This window comes from Dermacentor albipictus, chromosome 4, assembly GCF_038994185.2.
Source record: "Dermacentor albipictus isolate Rhodes 1998 colony chromosome 4, USDA_Dalb.pri_finalv2, whole genome shotgun sequence".
Lineage (NCBI taxonomy): Eukaryota > Metazoa > Arthropoda > Arachnida > Ixodida > Ixodidae > Dermacentor > Dermacentor albipictus.
The window spans coordinates 12,395,877-12,410,884 of NC_091824.1; the positions used below are offsets into that span (position 1 = coordinate 12,395,877).

General features: G+C 47.0%; 1 protein-coding gene across 5 annotated transcripts in view; it reads right to left on the minus strand.

Annotated features, from left to right (window-relative positions):
• Positions 1 to 15,008, minus strand: part of LOC135917012 (cytoplasmic aconitate hydratase-like) — a 233,332-nt gene that overhangs the window by 10,598 nt on the left and 207,726 nt on the right. The gene's annotated exons all lie outside the window — the stretch shown is intronic.

Genomic DNA, 15,008 nt, shown 5'->3' on the forward strand with positions numbered 1-15,008 from the left:
GGACGTGTGTCCGCTGAAGACGCAACGAACTTTGCAAAGCTTAAGGCAACACTGCTCCAGAGGTTCTGGTATACTGAAGAGGGCTATCGAGTCAAGTTTCGAGAGGCCAAGCCTGACAATGGTGAAACAGGTCGCCAGTTTAGATGCAGGCTGCTTGGTTATTTCATCACTGGCAAGAGTTGGCCAAAACTGAAAGGAGCGAAGTTGCAAAGATCTTGAAAGTTTGGCGGAAACAGCGGATCACTACTTCGAAACTCAAGGTCTGACAAATCTGGCTAGAGGTGGAGAAGAAAAGATGTATGTGTGGGACGCAAGCCAGCGAGCCATCAAGCAGTCAAGCAAAGCCCCATTGCTTCATTACAACAAGCGAGGACACAAGCCGTCAGAATGCTGGTCTAGGGCTAGTGGATCTAAGGCTGCAACCAGTTGGAAAGAGAAGAAGCCTCAAAATCTGCCGGAAAGCTACGAGGCCTGCAACGCAACAAGGCTTCGTGTTTACTTTCTGAACCTGACCAACCAACCCGAGAAGATAGGTTGCATGAACGGCATGCACATGCTGTAAATACTGAAGATGACAGTTCTGAAAAGATTGGGTCAGGTGTGCAAAGCACCGTTAGGCAAAAACTAGGACAGGAAAGTATGCAGACAGCAAAAGGGCATCTGGAAGTATAACCTCCTAGCGCGAAGTGAAACAGGGACACTCATACCAACAGTACCAACTCGCCCATCTGTCTATCCTTTTGAAGTACAACCGGTAACTGTTTTGCGAGATTCCAGTTGCGACACTGTTGTAGTAAAGCATTCTCTCGTGCGAGCCAACAAGTTTACTGGGAAAACAAGCAATGTCTATTTATTAGATAGTTCCATACAATACCTTCCCGAAGCTGAAGTCCAAGTGGCCTGTTTATTCTTTAAAGGAACCATGCGTGCCATATGTATAGAGCACCCACTGTATGATGTTGTGTTAGGCAATGTTAACGGTGTTTGCCCCTCTCTCGAGTTGCTGGGAGCCACAGATTCGAAGATGGAGCCTACCATGCTACATTCACAAGAAAGTGCAGAGGGTGGCCTGCTCGACAAGGAAAATGCCTGCCCTGTTTTCGATAGTGCATTAGTTGCTGCATCACGTTCCCTTACAAGGCTGCCAGTAGCCCTTGTAAACCCGCTAGATATCAGTCCTGATGCATTGGCAAAGCTGCACAAGGATGATTGAACACTCGGCGTTTGCTTCGCAGACGTAGGCAAGACCAAAACCATGCATTCTGCGACTGTCGCATTTATGCTCCTCAATGATATTCTCTTTCGGCGTTATAAATCTGCGACAAAAATGGAAGTGGAACAGCTTGCTGCTCTGAGAGACATGCTGGGATCAGTCCTGAAGATAGCCATGAAGGAATTCTCTCTGGTCACCAAGGGACAAAGACAATGGCCGACAGGATCTCAGAATAATTCTACTGGCCTGGCGCTCAAGCAGATGTCATTCCGTTCGTGATATCATGCGACATCTGTGAGAGAACCGTCCCAAAACATCTAGTAGGAAATGTACCTCTTGGAAACATGCCGATAATCAGCACTCCTTTGTAGTGGGTTGCTACTGATACCATAAAACCACTGTCCCCTACTTCCACTAATGGTAACCGATTTGTTCTAACTATGGTGGACTTTGCAACGCATACCCAGATGCAGTTGCTTTGCCAAGCAGTGACACGGAAAGGATTACCGAGGCGTTGCTTACAATGTTTTCCCGCATTGGAATTCCATGAGAAATAGTTACCAACTGAGGTACACAATTCACCTTGCAACTCATGAAAGGGTTAAGCCGGCTGCTTTCGTTCTGGCAACTACTGGCTACGCCATACCACCCAATAGGAAATGGTTTAGTGAAGAGTTTCAATGGAATGTTGAAACAAATGATTTGGCGAATGAGCCAAGAAAGCCTCAAAAATTGGGATCGATACTTGGCCCCATTGCTATTCGCATACAGAGAAGTCCCACAGACAAGCTTGGGCTTCTCGCCTTTTGATCTTTTTTATGGCCGTTACATACGTGGACCTAAGACCATCCTCAAGGAGCTGTGGTCAAGGAAACATCTGGACGAAGAGACAAAAACGACGTACAGTTACGTAGTAGAGCTGCAAGAACGGCTGCAGCAGACATGTCAACTCACCCACGAGGAGCTTCCAAAAGCAAAAGTTACAGAAGAACAATATTATGATTGCAAGGCAAAGGCACGCCACATTGCCGTCGGAGACAAAGTATTACTGTTGCTACCATCCGAGAACAACAAGTTAGTCCTAACGTGGAAGGGACTGTTCACCGTTCTTGAGAACACAAGCGACCTTGATTACATTGTTGACTTGGGCACGCGAATACCTAAGTGCTTTTCATATAAACTTGCTTAAAAAATATGAGGGAAGATGTCCCTTTTTGTCAGCTGATCACCAAGCCGCTGTAGCTGTCAACACCCGTGAAGATGAAGGGAACGACCCGCCATTTATTGTACTGAAGCAGAAAGAAACTTTCCGGGACATAAAAATTGCCACTGAATTGCTTGCCGAGCAAGCCGTAGAAGCAAAGGAAACATTGGACCGTATAATGTAAAACTATTCCAATATGTTTTTATTCCAATCTCCTGACGTCAAATTTGTGTAACCGCCGACGCAAGCATCGGGCGGTCACCCACAGGGTTGTCTGAACAAACCAATCAAATGCTCCCCTCGTTCATAGGAGGTCACTTTTGTTCGCTTGAAAAACGAATAACATTGCCTGCACTGAGCTGCTTGTTTTGTTTAATTGGCTCACAAGAGGTGAGGAGCATGCTCAAGTGGAGAAGGATTCGATGGGGCCGAGCCACTGCACTGAATATCGATAACTGGATGAAGAGGGTGGTGCCGGTATCTGTGATTGGTCCATTTTCTCTTACTTAGCTTGCGGTGGCTCGTCGACAATCGCGGCGGCATGCAATGGAAGCTTAAGAATGACGCTAAAACGGATCCTCAGCAAAGAAGAGTTGGCAGAACGAGGTTGTAAACGTGCCAAACGTTCTCGAAAACGTTACACGACCACGAAAAATGTTTTATTACATGCAAATAAACCCATGCTCTCCGGCAGGGGCGGGTAGCCAGTGGCGGAGCGATCGGCGGCAGCCATCTTTTATTCCTTTCGGAACGGGGCAGCCTGCGGCTATTCAAAAGAAAATTCAGTTTTGTTCGGCATAGCAATGCATCTTTATCGCATACATGTCACTTTGACGCGGTAGACTTTGCGGTTTTGTGATGTCACGTGAGAGGCAGGTGAAGTGGGTGCAGCCCGAAAACTTCTGACCAATAGCCGAGGGCTAATAGTGAAAAGGCGTCGAATCAGAAATAACTATTTTTGTTTTGTGCAGTCAAATTATGCATAATCAGTGTATACATGTCATATCAGATGGGGAGCTATTGCGGTTTTCGTGACGTCGCGTGACAGACAGGTGAAGTGGGGGTGGTCCAAAAAAGTTTTTGACCAATCGCGGTGGGCTGATTGCTGAATTGGAATAGAAAAGTTTGGAATAGCTTTGCGTTATAGCGCCCATTGTCTACATTCCAAGACATATTCTCGGACATATCTGGAAACACCCACCTCGTAGAATGCCAGCTAAGAGTGATAACGGACACGCCGATGCATGTCCGGCCATATCCGGTGCCTTTTGCAATCAAAAATGCCGTCGAAGATGAAGTGCAAGAAATGCTAAAGCAAGAGATCATTGAACCGTCGAACTCTGCCTACCAGTCAATGGTGGTGGTAGTGAAGAAAAAAGACGGCAGTATGTGCTTGTGCATTGATTTTAGACAACTAAATCGAGTGGTCATAATGGACAACGAACCAAAACCACGAGTAGACATGATGTTTGCCAAGCTGGGTAAGAGTCAGTACTTTTCAAAGTTCAACTTTACGAAAGGGTATTGGCAAGTGCCAATGCAGTCCGGTTGCAAACACATGAGAGCCTTTCAATCTTCGTCGGGGCTTCATCAGTTCCGATTTATGCCGCTTAGTATTAAGACGGCTCCAGCTGTTTTCACAAGGCTTATGAGAAAAGTAATGCACGGTATGTATATCCAATATCAACCACTACTTCGACAACACTTTAATTGCCACGGAAACATGGGAACAACATGTTCACACTCTTAGGGGTTTCTTCCAGCAAGTCGAAAACGCCTGTCTCCAAAAGTGAAGTTGGCTTTACCTCCTTGAAATTTTTAGGGCATATTGTAGGCCACGGTGCCCCACGCCTGCAGATCGAGACCCTCGAGAAAATTGAAGCTGTGAAAAAAAAAAAAAAAGTTCGCTCATTTTTGGGCCTTACTAGATACTACTGAGACTTCGTGCCAAATTATTCAAAAGTATCAGCACCCCTCACAGAACTGACCCGCAAGCGTGTGCCCAAAAAACTGGTCTGGGAGCCGCATCACTAGGAAGCATTTGACAAACTATGGCGCTTACTCTCTGATCAGCCTATTCTTCGGTCTCTGGATTTAGAACAGCCGTTTGTCCTATGTACAGATGCGTCATTGACAAGCCTCTGAACTGCCCTTCTACGACGCCATGGAGCTGTTCTGCACCTGGTTGCGTACGCAAGTTGAAGCTGCTGCCTAGAGAAGCACGTTACTCTACCACAGAACTAGTGGCGTAGCCAGAAATTTTGTTTGGGGGGGGGGCTCACGATGCAGCTCGGCCTCCTCCTTATAGAATTTGTCGAGGGATCAAATACATGAATAATAACTGCATTGTCATTGCCAAAGATGCTGCAAACAAATTCTTAAACGCTACGCACTGTCAAGACAAGTAAAGTATGATTTTTTCATAAAAGAATATACTCATATGTCCCAAAAATTGTGCCCAAAATAACTGATATCAATGCTTCAATGTTTTTGTCTATTTAATAAGTAAATAAAATATCACACCAACTTTAGAAATATATCAGTTTGAAACCAGCAAAGCAGTACATGCCGCTGATATGAGAACAAAATGTAAGGGCCATGAAATGAACAAGTTGAGGACAAATATGGTAATGAAACCATGTCAGTCAAGAACCTTGTTTACGCTTTTGTACTTATGCAAAGGCCAGGGAAGAATCTTAATGATGCTGTCATTTGTTTTAATGTAATGCACAGCAGTTGTCACCGGTCGTGTGTTGTAATGGCACCGAAATTATAGTCGCAACAGAGAGCACATATAAAAAAGCAGGAGTTCAGCAGAATATACGAAGGTGAGTCAAATGAAAGTGAGCCAATGCGTAAATATGACTAATGGGGTACTTCATTTAAAAGTAGTCTCCTTGAGCCTTTAGAGATTTGTCCTGCTGACTAACGAGTCGCGTGATTCTCGCCTCATAAAGCTCCTTGGGTTGCTTCTTGAAAAAGTCCAAAACTGACTCTTTCACGTCATTGTCTGACACGAGTCTAGTTCCCTTGAGCTGTTTTTTCAATTGCCCCAAAATGTGGAAGTCGCAAGGCGACAAGTTTGGGGAGCATGGTGGATGTCGCAGCGTTTCCCGTTTGAACTTCGCCTGTTTTATGTTAACCCCATCAACGACGTTGAGACGGGCATTGTCGTGGAGCAAGATGACCCCATTCATCAATTTTCTACGTCGTTTGTTATTAGAGACATTTAGCATGTCCGGTATTCCGGCAAACCGGGGCGGTTTGGGCGGATTACCGGATGGTCGGGAGCGTAAACGTGAGCGGCCAGATTGGTGGCGCCAGCTGGTGGTGCAAAGCTCAACCACCTAAACATAGAGCCGATTGCTATATTCTTCTTAGTTGGGGTGTAAGTTTTCGACAGAGGTGTAATTGTGAACACAATTACGCCGCTGTTGAAAATTTGCACGAGCAGCAGAGCAGAATAATGTAAGTTACTACAATTTTAGTTCTGTGTTTGCCTGATTGAGCTCTACAACACTAGGCGGCTGCACCGTTTCGGCAGCTCACGTTTACACCCCCGACCATCCAGTAATCCGCCCAAACCGCCCCGGTGTGCCGGAATAGCGGACACGCCAAAAGTCTCTATTGATTGCGACACGCAGCCGATCCGACGTTTCACAATATCGGAAATGATTGATAGTCTCTCTAGGTTTAGCAAATTCGATCAGTAATGGCCCCTGACAATCTAAAAAAATCAACACCTTTCCGGCAGAAATAACGGCCATTGCTTTCTTTGGGGGTGATCAATTCGAATGTTTCCACAGTAAGCTTCGCCATCATGTTTCAGGCTCGTAGTAGTGGTGCCACGATCCGTCTCTGGTCACAAGTGCAGACAAGAAGTCGTCACCCTCATTTTGATACCGGATCAGATACGTCAAGGCAGTGCCGAACCTCTCTGTCTTCTGGCAGCAGTTCAATATCTTCGGCAACCATTGCCCACACATAAGCCGATAACCGAGATAATCACGAATTATGTTGTGAACTGAACCGTGACTGATGTTCACACGCCCTGCCTATTCATCGATGAATATCCTCTCCATGTTTAATCAGCTCATCAACATTTGCAATTATGTTGGGGGTGATTGCACAGTGGCTTTAACCGGGTCTTGGATCGTCTTTGCAACTATTACTTCCTTCTTTGAGCCGTTTCCTCCAACGCTTCACTGTGGCCAATGGAATGCAATTTTAAACGTACGCGGCATCCATACGGCCGCTGATTTCATTTTTGGAAACGTCTTCAGCTGTCAAATTGGCACGACACCACGCTGTTCTACTTTAGGAGCGTCCATTACGTCACGCAACCATATTCAACCCAGTGTATGAAAGCCTTAACGAACATTTATTCTCACATCTGCGTGTCACTTTCGTAAATGATAGATGCCTGTGTGCTACCTGCATGCCTCACGGATAACCATTATTGAGCGGTGTTGGTTATCTCACTTTCATTTGACTTGGCCTCGTACATTAGAAATGCGAAGATACAGCTTGATAAAGGGCAAAAAAGTGCCACTGGAAACAAAGTTCGCTGCACGTATACACAAAACCTCACAAGAAGATACTTAAATATAAGTATAAGCCTCCCATAAAACTACGTATCTAAGAAAAAGTCACTGCATATAATGCGCCAAACAAGGCAAATAAACATGTTGTGCAATCACAGATTCAGAGATCACAAAATCCTATCGCTCGCCAGCCCTCCGTCAACTCCCCCTGACCTATCACGCGCGATGGAAGGCGGCGCGCTTCCTCCCCGCTTTCCTCCCTTGCACACACAATACTGAACCACCACCATCAGCTTACCCATGCCTTCTCCCCCACCGTTTTCATTTGCACATACAGCATGCGGCGCGCGGTCACAAGGTTATGGCCCTTGGACGTTATACAGAACATGAGGGTGATGGCAGGAATGCGCCTGCAGCGTCCATACGATTGCTATCGCAATAATATAATACGAGTATGCAGCAAATGAAGCGTCCTGGAGCCCATTGCTTTCTGCAAATGAGGAATCAACAAACTCGAACTTTCATCATGCGACAATGCGCTGCGCTGCAACGTCTTCTTTTTTTTCTTTTGTGCGGTGGGGGAACCGAAATGAAGAAACGCAAGGGAAAGCATGTTGGCCACAATCAAATGCCTACTTTGGGCACCTATGTGGCTACACACGGAATATGGAAGAAAAAGTGAGACACTTGGTTCACAGAGAACCATACGCATGTTGCTCGGTATCCTACACTGGCGAGACAAGACTTTCCGGAGAGGTTGCGCTCAAGCGAACGCGTTGCAATCTGTCGAGTCCCCACAGTGATGGCGGCGAGCAACTATTATTTCTTTTTCTCGTCTGCTAGCCAGAAAGTGTCCAAGACTCTGCCAGGCTAAAATACACTTGGCTAGAGAAAAACGAATGTGCATCGAACGTGCCGCGCGGTGGTAGGGGCAACACGAGAAAAACACATGCACTCTGGCTGGCACTGGCAGCCCGCGGGTAGTAGGAACAAGAAAATTGAAGACGCTCACTGTGTCGTCGCAAATAAAAGTAAAAAAAAAAATAGATAAGAACTTCCATTACCTTTGCTGGCTTTAGTGTCGTGACATTGATGCTTTGATGGAGGTGAATGAAAATGTTGATATTCTTTTCTGTGACATGACAGCACAAATGAACCGCCACAACGCTTCGTCTCATTGGAGCTCGCTGCGTGCTTTGTCAATTTGTCTGATAGTGTGTTGATTTGGCATGTCTCACTGTATGTTCTGATGTACTTTAGAAAAGTCAATGCACCTTTGGCGTCAAATGTTTATAACAACAATAAAGGCAGAGTCCTGTAATTGAAAATCTAAAGCACGACTTTGTTTAATCAGCTCATCAGCCTTTGCAATTATGCGCAAAGATTGCAATTATGTCAGTGCATCTTTCGCATAAAAAGTTTACAAGAACTTTATACCCATAAAGTGGAAAGTTGGGCTAGTTGGTGAGTGATCATCATACCTAACTGGTGAAGGAGCGCGCTGACACAGACACAGTGAAGACACAAGAAAAGACGACACTCGCTTTCCAGCAGTGAGTGTCTTTTCTTGTGTGTCTTCACTGTGTCCATGTCAGTGCGCTGCTTCACCAGCAAGGTATGATTATACCCATAAAGTCTGGGAATTTAAATCCATGCGCTCCGTAGATTCCATGGCCTCAACGAGATGCCGCGACGAGCCCGCTCGCCATCAAAATGCCCTTGAAACTTTGTGCTCAGACGGGGCTCCTAGAGTTATGCGACTTCCCATGCATGGGCGTGGCCTCGAAATCCAGCCCAAGTTCGCAATGTGCGTGCTGAAACGTCTTTTTGAGCGTGATAAATACATTCTAGACGAAATCTAGAATGATTTCTGGCGCCGGGGATTGTTTTAGTTGGCAGTGCATGGACAGCACGAAAAGATTTGGGGGTGGGGGGGGGGGGGGCTGAAGCCTCATAAGCCCCCTCTGGCTACGCCCCTGCATAGATTGGGAAGGCCTCGCTCTTGTCTGGGCAATCCAAAAGTTTCATGTTTTTCTCTATGGCAAGCTCTTCTTGCTGCAAATGGACCATGAACCACTCTCTCATACATTAATTTCGCCAAGCATGCGAACAACAGATTATTGCGCTGGAGTTTATTGATTATGGAATATGACGTCACTGTCTAATACATCAAAGGCAGTGACAATATTGGAGCGGACTACCTAAGCAGAGTTTCTTAGTTCTTCAAGCTTATATGTGTATTAACCTACCTAGCTTTTGTTATTGCTTATATACAAGTGCGTGTTTTTCTTTTTCTTACTGTGTGAACTGTGGGCATTCTGTCGACTGTCTACTATGAACCTGTGAACTGTGTGCGCTATGTAACAGTGCAATGAGTTCTCCTGCTGCGAGATCATCGTCTAACAAATGTTATTGCTCAGCGCGGGACGCGCCCACACATATCGGAAATTTCTCTAATGTTATTGGTGGTTCTTTTTGCCGTCTGTTGTCACCGAACCTTGTGCAATCTGATTTTATGTATGCATGATGTGAATGGTATAAAACTTTCTGCAAGACACGCGGGCACCAGCAATTATTCTGGAACCTGTAATGACTTCGATAACTGAAAAGCCAACGCGCTTGACCTGCCGATCAGATTTTCGCTGATCGCTGATTGTGTTCGCCGCTGTCACAGTTCTTTGAGTGCAGCTTGTTTTTGAGCACACAAGATCACCCAATAAAGCGCTAGTTTCGTAATTCCTAGTTTTGCTGCTTTCTTCATTGTCCCTACTATGTGACAATATAGTTAGCAAAAACCGTCACAGATGATTAGTATTTTATTTCTAAGTGCCACATGGTCCTGAATACAGACGACATCATCAGGGAGGTCATTCCATTGACCAATTGCACGTGGAAATGCATGTTGATTATGAAGCCTGCGAGATATGTGATGTGATTTTGATAGTGGCATAATATTTGCGTGCTCACTGTAGACTATCTTAAGCAATACACAGAGAATGGCTAACTTCCTGCATTATTCCAAGAATTGTAGTGATAATAAAGTCTTCATGTTAGTCGCAATGGAGTGTCGGTTATAGTCTTGAGTGATGAAACGTGCAGCGTGGTGTTGCACAGATTCCAGTAAGTTGATTAGATAGACTTGGTGAGGTGACCAGACAGATGATGCATATTAGAGTTGTGGACCAATAAGTGTCTGGTATGCTAGTTTCTGAGTTATGGCAGGTGCTGCATGAAGATTACGTTTGAGGCATCCTGAAGAAGCACGGCAGATTTGGTGAGCTGGTGGTTTTCCATAATGTTTAAAAACAGCGCTAGAGACGCACGCAGGACCACAGACTAAAGGAAGGGGCACACACGGTGCTGGCTTACAAATGCCGGTTGTAGAGAGAGAGAGAAAACTTTTATTGTGAAGTTTGAGTGGAGTTTTCCTTCCCAGCGGTGTGGACTAGCGTGGCGTCTGCTTTGCCGCGACGCTATCAGCCCATTCCGCCAACCGTATCTGGTCTTGTGGGCTGGAAGTTTTTGTCGTCGTCTCCCACTCGTCATGTGTGGGAGCTCGCCTAAAGAGTTCTCTCGGGGGAGGGTTCTTTTGGCACCCCCACAAGATGCGAGCTTGGTCCGCCAGGGGGCAGCTACAATGTTTGCAGCTTGGTGGATATTCACCACCGGTCATTGCAGCTAGCCTTTTTGGACTAAGTACAGATCTAGTCTGTACTCTCCTGAGGTTAGTGGCCTGTATTCTTGTTAGTGTCTCGTGCGGGGATGGATATATTCACCTGTATTCGCGGTAAGAAACGGTCATTTCGTTATAGGTGCGGATACCTTCGTGTCAGTCAACCCCGTCGGGCAAGCCCACCTCCCGGTTACTAGCTGCTCGGGCGGCTAGGTGGGCGGCCTCATTGCCAGGGTTGCCCGCATGAGCGGGTACCCACACCAACTTCAATTGATTAAGATTTTTGTTGATAATTCTAAATGCTCGAGGGAAATGAAACCTGAGGTGTAGTTACGAATCGCTGTTTTTGAGTAGGATATAATAATCTTGGTGCCCGGAATGGAGGTGCCCATGGCGATGGCGGCCTCTTCCGGCTCCACAATGAAAGATGTGTTTACCGTCGCACAGCTGATGGTGTGTCCATCGCCATTAGTGACGGCTATGGAGTGTCGATCATCACTGGTGCGAGCAGCATCCACGTATATGACGGGTTGATTTTTGTAGCATTGCCAGAGTGCTGCCGCCCTAGCTTTGCGTCTACCGCTGTTTTCAGTGCTCATGTTTTTTGGAAGCGGGGGGATAATGATCTTGGTCCGGATAGCGTTAGGTATCTGCTGTCGTTGCGGGATGTCTAAGGGGGGGGCGATACCCTAAGGGGTCGAGGATCTGCTGTCCCGCGTGTGTGCCGGATAATTGAACTGTTTGAGCCCATTTGTGGGCCTCTATGATTTCCTCAACGTTATTATGCACGCCTAGACTCAAGAGTGCCTCTGTATTAGTCCATTTTGGTAGCCCAAAAGCCTGTTTGAATAACGTTCGGATTAGACCGTTAATCCGTTCCAAATCCCTCTTCCTGAGATGCAGGTAAGGGCAGACATACGCCACTCGGCTCAGAAAAAAAGCCTGGATTATGGTACGTTCACACTGAGGAATCCGGCGTCTACAGCGAATGGAATTCTCCTGCCGCCGAAAATCGCGTAGTTCACACTGCTTGCGGACCGCGCCGCCGGAAAGACATACAGCGCCATCTGCCCCATAAAATGCTAACCTCCAATCAAGCGCGGAATGTCCCGGATGTTCGCGCGGCTCGAAATTGCGCAGCAGTTGTCTCCGCTCGCGTCGAGTTCGTGTGTTTATGTTGCGCGTCTCCACCATTGCTTGGAAAGACAATGATGAACCCCGAGCAAGAAGAGGGAGTACTGCTCGGCCTGTTGGCAAGCATCTTTCTGGCGATGCATGACGCGCAGAAGCATTCGCCGATGAGACGGCGGCAGCGGCGTTGGTGGGTTCGCCCACCAATCTCGCGACCGATGTTGTGCAACAAGTCGTCCTTCTGCACGTTGTCTTTGTGCTTCAAGTGGCGCTTATCGTAGAGGACTGGGTGGTTGCGCACCAGTTCGATCAGCATTTCGGATGTGGATGTCGCGGCGGACTTTGATGACTGCGACGACTGCGACATGACGCGAGACTCGGCCGCCATCTTTGGAAGTTCTGTTTCGCGCTCCCCGATTGGTCAGCGCCGCGCGGCGGCGAGGCAATCCGGCGGCAGCTGCCGCAAAAATCGGTACGGGAGCGATCGGCGCGGAAGGGGCTATTCCGGCGGATCTCGCCGCCGCCGAACTGGGTTCCGCCGAACTGGGCGCCGCTCCAAACGCCGAATGTCTCAGTGTGAACGGGGCATTAGCCTGCAGGCATCTTTCTCCTTAACTCCGTGCCGTCAGTTGGAGACCCTCTTGAGAAGGTTCTGTAATTGCCTAGCTGTGGTTTGGAGTTGTGCTACGGCTTCTTGTTTGTGTGTGTTTTGCTGGATCCACAATCCTAACACTCTGATTTTAGGAACGGGCGGGACTGGTTGTCCAGCTACCTGCACCTGAATGTGTGTGGGCATATTGGCAGCCGGATTTGCGGGATTTTTGTTCTGGACTATAAGCAATTCTGATTTTTTCGGCGAACAGCTGAGGCCATTGTTGCGAGCGTGTTTCTGCACTGCGTCAGCCGCTGCCTGCAGTGATTCTGAAATTTCTCCATCCGACCCAGCACACGTCCAGATCGTTACGTCATCGGCGTAGATGGCGTGCCTGATATGAGGAATCTCTTTGAGCTGTTGGGATAAGCTACTCATGGTGGTACAGTGAAACCTCGTTATAACGAACAGTTAAAAAGTCGGAAATTAGTTCGCTATATCCATAATTCGTAATATAAAATTTCGTAAAAAATACATGCAAGAGGAGCAAAATTCAATCAGAGAAGGCACAGCAACTCGAACGACGCTTACTTGGGTCACGTTAATTTATTTACGCACAAAGAACTGCGTTATCGCGGCCTGCTTCTTGGTGTTCATCGCATTCGGTATCACGCCCTGTTCCACAGTTTTCAAACACTCAACAAGGGCAAACCCACTGCCCTCAATAGCATTGCAGTGGCGGCGCAGTAAATCCAACGCAGCAAGTGCTTCTTGTGAAGTCGGAATGTTCTCATCGTCTACAGGGTCAGCCTGAGCTTTGCATGCGGGATGTTCTGAGACTTCCGCAGCGATTTCGGCGTCCGTCAGTACAGCCGTGGTCGCTGAGATGTCGTCGCCACCTACGAAGTCTTCTACAGTCATTGTTGCGGGCATGTCACCAACACCAACATGGCCGTTGGTGGGCATGTCTTCAAGGGCCACGCCACTGCTAACACTAAAACGCAAAAGCAACATTTGATCACGCCGCTGCCGCCGCTGCTGAAGCGGCGGTGTCAGCGGTTGTGAGATGCGGACGATTTCTTTGGCTGTCAACTCTCGATGACGACGTGGCATCTGCGGCGCTGTCAGTGCCTGCGAGGTTGTCCTGAACGTTTGCTGCGCCGCATAACACACTTGTAGTGCAACGAAGCCTGCCGCCTGCTATTAAAGTGAGGTAGGGCTTGGCGTCGCGAAGTTCGTTATATCCGTTTTATGCCAAACCGCGTTCGCTATAGGAAGTTAAAAATACATGTGTTTGACAAAAATATTTCGGAAGAGTTCGATATATTCAATAATTCGTTATATGCGTGTTCGTTATATCGAGGTTTGACTGTATTAAAGAGGAAAGGAGAAAGTACTGCTCCCTGTGGTGTACCTCTAGTGCTGAGCTCTATGGTTTTACTTTCAATATCGCCTATGTTTATGGTGGCAGTACGTCCCTTGAGAAATGTGGTAATATAGGTAAATGTTCTCTTACCTACGTTCATGTTGGATACGTTTTCTAGAATGGCTCGATGTGAGACATTGTCAAACGCTTTGTGTATGTCTAATGCTAACACTGTTTGAGTTGCGCGTATAGGCGCTGGGTTAAGGATATCATTTTGTACTTGCCACAGTATGTCTTGGTTGCACAGTTTGGGTCGAAAGCCGATCATTGTCTGTGGAAAGAGGTTGTTGGTTTCGGCATAGTCAACCAGCCTATTGAAAACCACATGCTCCATAGCCTTACCAAGACAAGATGTAAGGGATATGGGTCTGAGGTTCTCTAGACTGAGTGACTTGCCCGGTTTAGGAATGAAGACCATGCTAGTGTGCTTCCACTCTTGCGGGATAGTACCGTTTTGCCAGTGCTGATTAAAAAGCTTGGTGATCATTGTTATGGTAGGGTCATCTAGATTCCTGAGCATTTCGTTGGTGATCTTATCTTTACCGGCTAATGATGTCGTGCGTAGGCAGCTGAGAGCGGCGCATACTTCGGCCTCGGTGATGTCTTCGTCTAAAGTTGTGTTTTCGTCTCCTCTGTACTCAATATATGCACCCGGCTCCCGTTCTGTATTAAGATATTGCCCGATCAAGAGGTTTACGAATTCCGAGTCTGTTCCCGGGAAACTGTGTACGATTTTCTGAATCCTTTTATGAGCAGCACTTTTAGAGTGTTGTGGATCTAGCATGTGTTTAAGCAGGGTCCAGGGGTTCTTTTTGCTCAACTGGCCATTCATGTTGTCGCATAATTGGTTCCACTGCATAGTGCTGAGCTCGCTAGAGTAGTCCTGAATCTCTTTCTCTAGGGCGGCGAGTTTGTAGCGCAGCGTGCGGTAGATCTTATTCTTTAGCCATCTCTGCTGAAGGTCTTGATGCTTTTCCCATAGACCTAGGAGTTTTGAGTCTGGCACGAGGCCTTCCTCTTCTATCGGTGCCATGGTGGTGGCATTGTCCACGTCCTGGATAAGCTCATTCGTCCACGCAGTGAGGTCTGCTATATCAGTGAGCTGTTTGCGGTTTCTTACGTATCGGGATGTGTCCCATTTGGTATGTGGAATTAGCTTCATTTTCCTTTTATGCCCTTTGGAAGGGATAGTGATAACAACAAGATAGTGATCGCTCCCAAGACT